Below are 11973 nucleotides of genomic sequence, written 5' to 3' on the forward strand. Positions count from 1 at the left end.
GAGGAAGAAACAGCCCATGACACTGGAACAGAATATTCACTCGAAGCTGTCCCAGGCATCAGCTCTATGTGCACGCAATGAGACAGTCCCTACCAAAGCTCCATTATAAAAGGTTTGTTTCTCCTGTGCGTGTTGGGGAAGCAGCTCCCTTTCTGTTATTTAAATGCTGGGGTTTGACATCATCTGTAAATGAGTTTGCCAGCCTAACAGCACAACAACAATGAGCTGTCACATTAGCAGATAGAGTGAGCAGCTAGTTATTTCCAGGTAGTGGAAAGCAATTAAGAAACTCCCATGTCTCTCCAGTTAGTATGGTCTACTGCTAATCAGATGCAAATCTTACCTTAAATAAATAAGCAGACAGGTTATTTCTAAGTAGAACATCCCCATTTACAACCCCAGAGGTGTGTTTTATAAAAAACAGTAGGTTAGACTGAATTAGACTGTCCTAAAGTGCCATCTCCTTTTCTGGCCCATAAACACATTCAGAAGAGAATTTTTGGCAGCTACTGAGTTATTTCCTTCCAATCTGAAGGACAGGAGAATTTGAGGGGCATTGTGAAAACTTTTATATCTAAAAAACTAGGTTGCAAATTATAGTTTCCAATATTGCTGTCAGGTTAAACAAAAATCCATCTTCAGATACACAGCAGTATTACATGCAAAAAATGTACTAATGTAAGACTAATTTTTATTATAAAGTAGTTCCTATGGAAAAATATCTTGGGATTAATTATTTTTACTATAGTTAATGGAAGTACTAAGTGAAATACCTCACATCTGTTGCCATGATAAATCAAATCACGAGTTATTTTGAATATTCTAGGCATCTTCAGACTGTTAAACTGAGCATGTCACTTGACAGTCAATGGATTTATCTAGTAAGTCCTGGGGAATTCAACATAATTTGTATTTGCTGTGCAAACTCTACCGGTGCCAGTGGAAAAAGTAGATTTTAGGATGACCTCTGTTGGCAAAAAGTCATTGGATGAGACTTTCTTTCACTTCACCTCCTAAAGTGCAAAATTAAGGGTTATAATTTAAAATCAGGTAACAGTTGAGAAGAACATATGAAATTGAGTATCAATGTCTGAAATTGTCACACATAATGACAGCACCATAAATAATGTATGAGTGATGATGATTGCTAATCATATTTGGAGTTTCTTAAATGTAGCTCTGACTCCACTGGGTCAGGAAATCAATACATTTTATGGAGTATGAAGTATGACAGTTACATATACAGGCTTCAAAGGGTATTGCAAGTGCTTTCTGGTAGCCTTTATCTATTAAAAAAATCAACTCTGTGGAGAAATACACAACCTGGGACTGGCACTGGAGTATTTCTTACTGAAGTAGTAGTATAGTAAAGAGAGATACTTATTTCAGGCAGATGTTCTGTCTTTATTTCATAGTGTCTAAGTCTTGCCTTAACAAATAACAATTTCTAACAAATATTTGGGTTCTATATATACACAGAGAGGAAATAGGTGACACCAGAGCCATTATTTTTAATTTATTGTAAGCCTTCCAAACTTTAATACTGTTCATTCCTGTAAAAATGTCTTTGGTGTTCAATATACCATTGATCTCTCAACTAGGCAGGACATAAGAAAACTGGGGATTTTTCCAAGCTCTCCTGTTGCCTCCTATGTGAGCAAGGTATCTGGTAGCAAACATTACTCTGATCTCCTGAAGGAAAACATCTTTTCCGTGAATCATGAATGACAGGAGTGAAAGAAAAGCAGCACATTCCTTTGATGCTTGCCATGCACAGCTGCTCATCTGGGTGTTTATAAAAGTAACCCCCACTGAACATGTTGTGTTGCAGACCCCAGGTTTTGGATTTGGAGCCCTGTTGAGTACTGCTGTGCTCAGACACCTCTCTCATATCCACATCATGTGGTAACTTGTCTGCCTTAAAGGATGGGATGATGTTTGTTTGGAATGTTCTGAATGGCTGCCTGCTTAGCAATTGTCTGATGTCCTTTGTCATAGGTGTAGATCTTTTTTTCATCTCAAGTTTATTCTTCCAGTGTTGTACTGCTCCTCCATGCCTTGCAGCTCCCTTAGTTGGGAGAAAACAAGCTGTCAGCACTGCCACAGGAAGCCTGTTGCCAGGGCACAGGCATGTCTGCTTCTTTTCATCATAAGGAGCCAAGGCATCTCATGTATGTTCACTGTGTTAAGAGCAGTCACTTCAAACAACAAAAGGCAAACAAACAGTTCAGGAAATGCAGGACAGGGCATAGTGCATAAAGGCCAGATGTTGGATGCATCTGGTGTGACCTGATTCTAGAACACAAACAAAGACCTGGCTATTTAGCTGGAGAAAAAAAAATAGCACTGGAGTGATATTTTGTCATAAACAAAGTGGCAAATAAGGGAACTGGCTGTTTCTCAAGGGTATCTAATACCAAGGTTTCTCAGTGCTAAGTCTTTCTACGAGAAGCACAAACGCTTAGGCACTTCAAAGGTAACATAACACAGAGGAACAAGACATGAATATTAATGTAAGGCAAACAGAAACATGATTTCAAAAAGGAAAGTCAGACAGATAATTTAAAGGCAGTGAGATAAGGAAGGAAAAAAAAATCAGCCAACCCACCAGGCAGTGCTTTTAGGTAAATTGCCTTGCACATCTGACTTTCTCCCTCTGTCCCTCTAGTAAATACTTGGTCAAGTAAACTTTGCCACTCAGCTGACTGCTCCTTACTGTTGCTTGGCCTCTTCCAGCATTCACAGTTCTCACAGTTCATGCAAAACTTATTGACTATCTATACATCCACATAGAGAGAGTCAACATCCTTGCCCTTTAGTCTGATCTTTTTCTTACCTCCAAACTCTTGCTCTGATCTGACACAGTTCAAGTCACTTACTTTTCTTTTCACTCTCATGCATGATGCTAACTTCCTTCTCCTGTTCCTCTGCACCTTCTCCATGAGGGAGGACCAATCACTGTTGATCTCTCAGCTGAGTCAATCTCTGCAACTGAGATACTCTACATACTGATCTGTGCTCTTGAGAGCAACACCAAGTAAATGTAGCATGGAAGACATTGGATATTTTGGGTTTATTTATTTTTAATTCTAATTTCTGTTTTTCCCCAGGATAAAAAGCATTTTTGCCAGAGGGGCTGCACACTTTGTTCATATGGCAACTATCACTCTGATACTAACATTACAAGCAAATGGCAATGGTTTGCCCCAGAAAGCTGACGGAGTGAATAAAGGAAATTGAAGTGTGCATTTCCCCACAGCATTTAAAGCAATAAAAGTGATGGACCTAATTCTCACCAAGAGAGAAGAAGATCAGACTGCTCTACAGAAACCTATTATGGCCATCAGGAGAGGCTCTGAGATCAATAGACATTTAGAGGGTAGCCACAGTATGAGATAAATGTTTTTTGGGACAGAAAAAAGTTTTAAGGATGTTGGTGCTAGTGGAAGGCCGACAGCTGCTTAAACAAGAACAGGAAAAAACTCCAACCCCAAAAAAATAAAAGCACAAAAAATGTGCTTGTGACCACTTGAAAATGTTTGCCCAAAACAGTGGGAGTTTTGGCTGTGTGTACACTTTTTCTCTTTTTCTATTAAGCATACAGCTGAAAAACATTTCTTTGACCTATTTACAGAGGTCCAATTAGAAAAATAGGATTTTCTTTTTTGACATATTCTGCAACAATATCACTAGTCAATCAAATAATGACATAAAGACCGTATAAAAATGCAAGTTAGACAGACTATTTAACTTCTTTATTGCTTACAAATTAAGCTTATTTTGTCTCCATGGGTACTAGTTCATTAAAACTGGCTCTTTCTTGTAATAAATATAATTGTACCAGTATGGAAACATCAGGCTGACCTTTCAGCCCTGGTGTAATCATGACCTTACTTGTTCCATTAAGGTAAAAAAGCTCTCTCAGGGACCATGTCTGAAAATGTATCAGTGGGAAATTTTTGTCTTTTATAGCTGTCAGGAAACACACTGGGATACTTTATTTTCTGGATGAAAAAGATGATGCTTCCATGAGAAAAGAAATTAGGAAAGCTATCCCAGTAAAACAAGAAAGTGAGGCAGCATCTGGAATAAGCACAAAGCAAGAGCACCAGCCTGAGTGTGAACTGGAACATACATAAAACTTACAAAGAAAAGAAATTCTAAACCTTTGAAACAACTCCAATCAGCTTGAAATAAACTGGACTGCTATTCTAGTAATAATACTCCTAAATAAATTGTTATGGTTCAAACAAGCAAAGCAATCAGACTTTCTTTTCTCTGCTGAAACCATATATACTGATTCCCTTTTATCTGCCTATCACAATGCTCTCCTCTGAGCCACAATATTTCATCCTTCAGGACTGAATTCTCCCAATAAAGTTTCAATTCATAAACAGATCCTTTGGTGGCACAACACATTGCCTGAGAGATTTTCATTCAAGATGAATATTAAAGGCAATTATATATAGAAACCATACCAAGAGTTGACCGAGGTCTGGAAGACCTTTTCTCCTCAGCAACAAAAGTCCTAGAAATAACATTTTAACTTGTTCATCTGTTCTACCCTATAGGGAAAACTTTATAGTTTTCCCTATAGGGTAGAACAGAAAAGAGATTCGGCTTACAACTCTGTTACAATAATAAGCACTGTTTTTACAAATAAACTGCAAAGATCAATGAAAGATGCATGCTGTCTTGTGATGTGCTGCCAATATTTTAACAAAGAGCTCTAACAATAAAAAAGGTCCTTCCTTTGCTCATGCTAATCTTGACACAGAAAGCAAGTTGTAAAACTTTTTCATTTTGACCCCAAAAATTCTCTATTAGACTTACAGAAAACATGGAAAGACAAAAAGGGGGGCAGTAATTTAAAATTAGCTTTTGCTGGGGATTTTTATGTTGTGTCCTGAAAAATTGATCGGTAGAAAGTCAAAGAAATACACCTGTGGACAAGAACAGGAATGATAATCCATGGCATAGACAGGATAAACTAGAGGTAGGCACCTGTCTCAACCTTCTGATGCCATGTACACAGAGAATGCAGGTTTGGCTGAAATTCGGACCAGGAACTTTTAAGCCATCATTCTTCACATCTTAAAGATTTATGGCTCACCAGAACTGTCCAGGAGAGTGGGCTCTCACAGTAGGGACTTCCTGAGAGCATGAATAGCTGTCATTTGACATGAACTTAATTTGAAAATGAAAGAAGACAGAACCTAGGCAGAATTTAGGCCCCCTAAGCTCAAAATTGCAGTTTTCAAGTGTCTGTTTATCTGCTGCCTAGTCCTGGAGGCATCACTGTTTTCAAAGTGAGAGTTTCTCAGCAATTGACTAATGTCCAGCATCATTCAGGGTCTAGACATCAGCTGTTTCCCTACCAGTATTCAGTAATCATTCCAGTCAGTAAGTGTGCACTGACAACAACTGTCATAAATCCACAGCTATGTTACACAAGGACAATCATTTTCTTCTCAAATACTGCTGTTGCTACATTCTCTCCTCAGACTCTGCTCCATATTGCTACAGAGAACTCACTAGTTAAGTCACATATCAAAGGAAAGGGAGATTGAGGTTTATTTCCTGTGTATTCTTGAGATTGGCTTAATTACTATCAGAGTCTCTCTGAGCTGACAGGGTGTACACAAAGACCTTGAAAGAACGTGCAGTATTTGTTCCTATTTTTTAATGTTACTATTTGCTCTCATTCTTTAATCAGTCTGATTAAAACCAATACTGTGTGCTTAGTGCACAAGTTATTTAAAGATTCATTTCTTCAGAAACAGCACAAAGACCATGAGCACTATCCTGTAATTCTTGTCCATGGGTTGTCTAAGGAATGACTTCAGTGTTTCTTAAAAAACATACATGTTTGAAGACACTTCAGGTGAAAATGCATTGGCTCCAGATTTATCTATTGCTTTGGTTTTACTCATTTGTTGCTTTCAGTGACACCTAAAGGATGGTCTCCACTTTGATACCCTGTGATCTGAGAGCACTCCTAGTTGTTCCTGTTGAGAATTCATCTGAAAACTCAGGCTTACCACAGTTCAGTCTGATTTATTTCATAGGCAAAACATTCACTCCTCAGTAGTACTGTGCATGTGCCTTGATAACATGATTAGTTAGTAGCCTTGAGATGAGCTACAGGACTTTTCTAGGTCAGAAGCAAGGCCATTACCCTTCTGTCTTGGAACTGATAGAAGAATTTAGCAGATCACTAGAACTGAACATCACTAAATTCTAGTCACGTGGAGGATTACAACCGCCAAAACCAAAACCAAAACGCTTCAACACCACAGTACATGTAATTGCTCTGTGCCTGCCAAACATTTCAAAACTCACCAAGTATAAGCCTTTTAGACTCCTTTGCCACCACTAATAAGCAATTCTGAATCTTCTGCTCCCAGATGAGGTACTGTCTGGCGTATCACGAGTCTCCTGAGGAGTTTTGTTTAAATAATTGAGGAAAAACATATTTGAGAAATATTGCTTTGGAGCTGTGAACAGCCTATTTCAGACTTAGGTACTGTTTCAAGATTCTTGCAGGGGGCCATTTTTCTCAAGAAATTGTGTAAGATACAAGGTTTGATTTCACTGTAATACTTTGTGCCAATCATCTTCCAAGCTTGAGACTGGCTGGCTGTCAGCATCTCCACTATTGCAAATATCTGGTGAGTCACACACAGCTTTGGACAGGAATTTTCAGCATAGGAAGAAAAATGAAACAGGGGGAAAAGTTCAGACTTATTAAAAAAGAAAGAAAGGAAAAAAAAAAAAAAAACAAAACTAAACCAAACAAAACAAAAAAAAGAAAGCAAAATTTATGGCATGTTGGATGCTGTCTTAGAACAAAATACATACCTCCCCATAAGAAAGACCTGGGGCACATTAGGAATAATGATCAGTGTGGCCTTCAAACAGCTCAGTGTAGTCATGTTAAGAGTTCAGGAAGTAGAAAACAGCTGAAGTATGGGAGTGTTGTTTCAGTATCTCTTCAGCTGGAAGACTTGCACACAGTACCTTCTACTACTCCTTTGTTCAAAGCAAAACTTTTCTCAGGCTCTTGTCCTTGAAGTTTTTAATGTTCTATTGACTCAGCTCTATTTACCCTTTTAGACACAAGCTCAGCAAGCTGGGAGACCTAGTTAGCCAGGAAGATTCATTAGCTTTAAGAAATTTTAACAATTAGTTAATATTTGTATTGGTAGATTTCTTTGTGTGGTTTCCCAAGAATAGAGTGGAAAAAAATCCAGGGAATTTGTAATGGGTTAGCTATGGAAACCTAGGGCACTCTTTAAATTACTTTGCAGTGGCAGTCCCCATTTCATTTCAGCCTTTGCTGATTTTTTTATTTTTTTTTTTTTTACAGCACAGCAAGTGGTTTATAGCTTACTGACAAAGACAGAAAGAGAAAGAAAGGAAAACAGAAAGTTGTCAGTTGTTTTCTTGGGGCTCTGATAATCATGAAAGGACTTCCCATTTAACTGGTTCTACTTTGGGTTATTGGATCAAATCCACCTTTTATATGTGGAATTATTAGAGTAGAGTTTTAATCTTTCATGTGAGAGACTCTTTGCTGCTCTTCTTGTGTGATTTCAGTGCTGTTTCAGGGGAATAAAATGGGTTAAAGCTCAGCAGGCCCTGGGCACAGCTCACTTTCATAGGAGCAGAACGCTGGCATTGTGATAGGCAGGGAGACACTCAAATCCATGAAACTTGAGCAATTATCCAGGACCCATAAGAGGCTCACCACAGGAGGGTATTCCTGATCCAGCTGACAGGGGGTACTGGGAGCTGTGGGTATTGAGAGCAGTGCAGCTCTGTGACCTCCTCTCGCTGCCCAGGGATTGTGGATGCACAACTCAGGGGACACACAGCCTTCCTGAGGAGGCAGGGCACAGCACCTCACAGCTCCAGCTGATCTCACAGCTCCTGCTTAGTGCAGGAGCAGCATTTTCCACATAGCTTCTGCATGGACTTTAAATAAAATCCTCCTTCCCTAGAAGTAGTGAGCACATCTTGGGAAAACAGGGAAAATCCTGAGCACACAGCAGGCCTCTGTTCTCCCACTTCGAGGATTACTCTTACATCTATCTACAAACAGGCTAACTGTGAGTGCAGGTAAGAGAGTAATTTGACTGCCTTAGCTCAGTGATTAGATTGCAAACAGAAGCCAGCCACCCTGACCTCCTGATTCTGCTTTAAAGCCACCACTGTAATCATTAACTGCTGGGACAGACCTGAAAATACAAGCCACGCGTGTGACATCTCACTGTGGAAACAGAAAGTATTGAATAAGAGCAAAGACAAATAACTCCACTGTAATACTAAAAAGGGATGGAACAGGTAATCAATCATAAACGGGATTTCCAGTTTGAAAAATCAAGGACCTGATTCAAGAAAAGCCAAATGGCAGCTTTTGCAGTAGTGAGGAGAGGCCAAGTAAATGTTCATAATGATGGCACGATGTCCATTTATCTGTGCAAAGATCAGCTGATGCACAGGTACAAAGGACTGCATTCCCTGGCAAGAAGTTCTACAGGGATACTACTCATGGCACAAAGAACCCACTCCTTACAATTGCTTTAAGTCTGGCTACCACTGGCTGCACTTCATGGTTGTTTTGCCTCACAACAGAAGAGGAAGCAAACAGACTTCTACTTTCTGTGCCACTCAAGGGTTGCAGATCTCTGCCAACCTGCACTGGCACTCTCCATCCTTTAATTATTCTCACTTCTCACACCCTTTTCCAGTTGCAACATCTCCCTCAGAAGAGGAGGTGTTCAGAACTCTGCTTAGAGTATCATCTGTGAAAAAAACATATGTTTGTATGGCAGCAAGATGATGGGATTTTTAAAATTGATTTATTTTTCCTTCTTAATGAATCGTAGAGTTTAATCTGGTTTTTTTTACTGCTATTAGGATTATGTTTTCATTTATCTATCAGAACTCCAGAGGTTTTCTCTGCAGCAGTAATAACTGGCATTTTACATAACTATAAGATCAGGTTTCCTCTATGTACATTTCTTTATACTTCTCTAAGCAAAATTTCATTCACCAGTTTTTTTCCATCACACAAACATGTCCAACTTTTTGTTGTCAAAAATAGAAGTACTGCACTCCACCTAACTACTTGGTTTGCTTTTCATTCTCTATCAATTACTTCCTCAGGTAAATTTTTGCAAAATTCATACACTTTCAGCAACTCTCTTTGTTTTGCTGAAGCAACAGCTTTCCATCAAAAATATTGCATCCAGTTTTCCTTGGCAATATATTAGAGTCTTCATTTGCTTTGTAGTTCAGTGACTTTACGCCTTTTCAATATTTTGCATATAAATTAAACTGAAAAGGACATAGACACAGCTGGTTTAACTCAATGTGGTTTCAAGTAAAGTTTCTAACTTTCTTCTCTTATTTTCAGTTACTTTGAATAATTATTTGTGCAGTTGAGTGGGTTGTATATAGAACTACTGGTGGGATATGTGCAACGGCGATGTTAGAGATGATCGAAGTCTTACAAATTTTAATTATTTTAGCTTTCCCTTCATCATCTCTGCTTTCATTTTAATCACAATATCTTTGGCATGCCTGTGTTGACATGACAAAATCCACAATTGACAGACAATCTGCTGAAATACGTGACTAAATCCATGAATCCAGAGCAGGACCCTTTTTGAAATATTAAACTGGAACTTCTTTGAAGAACTGGAATTGCAAATATAAACCCCAAATACTGGACTATGCATGGGATATTTTTTACCTTATGGTCCTTATTGGAGTAGCTACTGGAGAAGACATAGGATAATCACGCCAGGTGGTCTTAGAATGCTGTTCAACAAAATGAGTTGTTCTTGTTCCTGTCTAATGATCCAGAACAAGAGAGCCCTAGAAAGCAATATTACATGAGCACTGACTCAACAGCTTATTTTGAACACACAAAAACATCCTCCAAACAGTGATATTGTGGAAAAAATATTGTTTTATTAAACATTTTAAGATAAATTTAAGTAATTAATGATCTAGTTGTTACTACATCCCATTTGTTAGTGGTTTCATTAACCTGCAGAAAATATAATTACTTTGTAAGCTTTTGCTGCCAATTTATTATACACCTCACATTTTTATACACCTATAAAAAAAGATGGTAAGTGTCTTGAAATGCTGACTTGCATGCTAATTTCAGCTTTTTGCAGTTTACCCAAGTAAAAATTTCCAAGACATCAGGTCAGCCTGCTAGATGGAAGTGAGGAAAATTATAAATTACTGAAATAAAGAGGTTGCTTGGAACCATGTATTTAGGTGAGCTGTTCTAAAGACCAGGTATAGGAGTTTCAGAGGAAATGGAAACAGGGAAAGTGAATACTGCAGAAAAGACAATTAATATAAAAACTAGAGAGAGTGATCCAAACCATTCATTCACAGAAATTTTAAGAGAAATATTGATTGGTCTGAAGGAAGAAGTGACAGAAATATCTGAAAGTACCAAAGAACTCAATACAAAGGTCAAAATAAAGGCATGCTTTAATAGTCAAGGACATGGCTGACAGCAACGGACTGGTTAAAACTCAGGAATAACTCTCATCACTCTCATCAAGATCTGCACGTCTATAATCTGATAAAACCACCACACACATTATCTTTCAGCAGAAGATCTGCATGCTAACAGCAGGCAGGTGACAATAAGGTGATCCCACAGTGTGTGTGCTATCCAGCTCCTCTTATCCCAGCAGGAAGATTGAGCAATGCTGTGAGGAGACCCAAAATGAAGAAACACTGATGAAAACTTGCTGTGTTTTAGGCAGGCTTAAGAAAAAAAATTCTGAGGCAAAATAATCATGATAAGCCTTGTAAAAAGAGGTAAAAATATTTCAACAGTGCCAGAGAAGAACAATGTGAAATGATGGTGACTCAACTGCTGGTCAGTACCTTTTCCCTGTCATACACAAGTGACCCTGGACAGACCACTTGGATGCAAGTCCTTGTGCTTTGCGGCGGTGAGTCACAGGACCACATAATTGTTTGGGTAAGAAGGGACTTTCAAAGGGCTCTGAGGGTGAGTAAAATCTATGTGGGAATGACCATGAATGTCTGTCTTTGTTTGGGAAAAAATATCTCCTTGCTCTTTTACAAGGTCTCAAAATGAGTTAATTTCCTGTTTATCTCAGATAACCAGGCCTGTGTATTTTGATCACAATTACAGGCTTAAGAAATCCAAGAATTCCCTTTTAAAAACAATTATCTATTTAATGACAGCATATGCACTGTAAATTTTTTTTAACATTTTCATATTACTTTTTCTTTTGTTTAGATTTTCCATGGAAATAATAATTTACTGACTAGCAAATTTGTTTAAAATTGCCAAAGATCTCAGCATCAATAGTGCACATTTACTGATTAATATTTCATAATTATTTTTAATACAATATTTTAATGATCAGTTTGAGCTCTGTTCACTACTTCTCAAAAAGAGACAACTTCTTACAGAATGTTTTCATTTTTTCACATCTGAATTATAGAACATGGAACAGTAGGAGTATTCTTCCTACTGAAACAAAGAGTAAGTTATTGGGAAGTGGCATGTACAAATGGTGGAGAGAAGAAGTTTAACATTAAGAAAGAAGGACAATAATAAGGCTTAGCTTTGATATTTATGTTTCAGAGTTTGGGGCCCAGGTAGGGATATATAACAGACTGTTATTAAAATTAAACTCAAAAGACATTCCATCAAAAAATTGCAGCTCTATTTTCTCTGTATGAATGAGCACACAGACCATTACTAGTTCTTGTGGCAACATTAAAAAAAATGAAGCAATACAAAAGTGCATTGAAAACACGGAGGTAAAAATGCTCCCTATGCTACACACATGTACAAATGATCATTATTCACAATAGTGCCTGGATTTTACAGGCTGTGTGAAACTGCAGTGTTCATTCATTTTGTAACCATGAACTGTGGACCAGTTCAAAGCCGCA

This window comes from Passer domesticus, chromosome 2 (assembly GCF_036417665.1).
Source record: "Passer domesticus isolate bPasDom1 chromosome 2, bPasDom1.hap1, whole genome shotgun sequence".
Lineage (NCBI taxonomy): Eukaryota > Metazoa > Chordata > Aves > Passeriformes > Passeridae > Passer > Passer domesticus.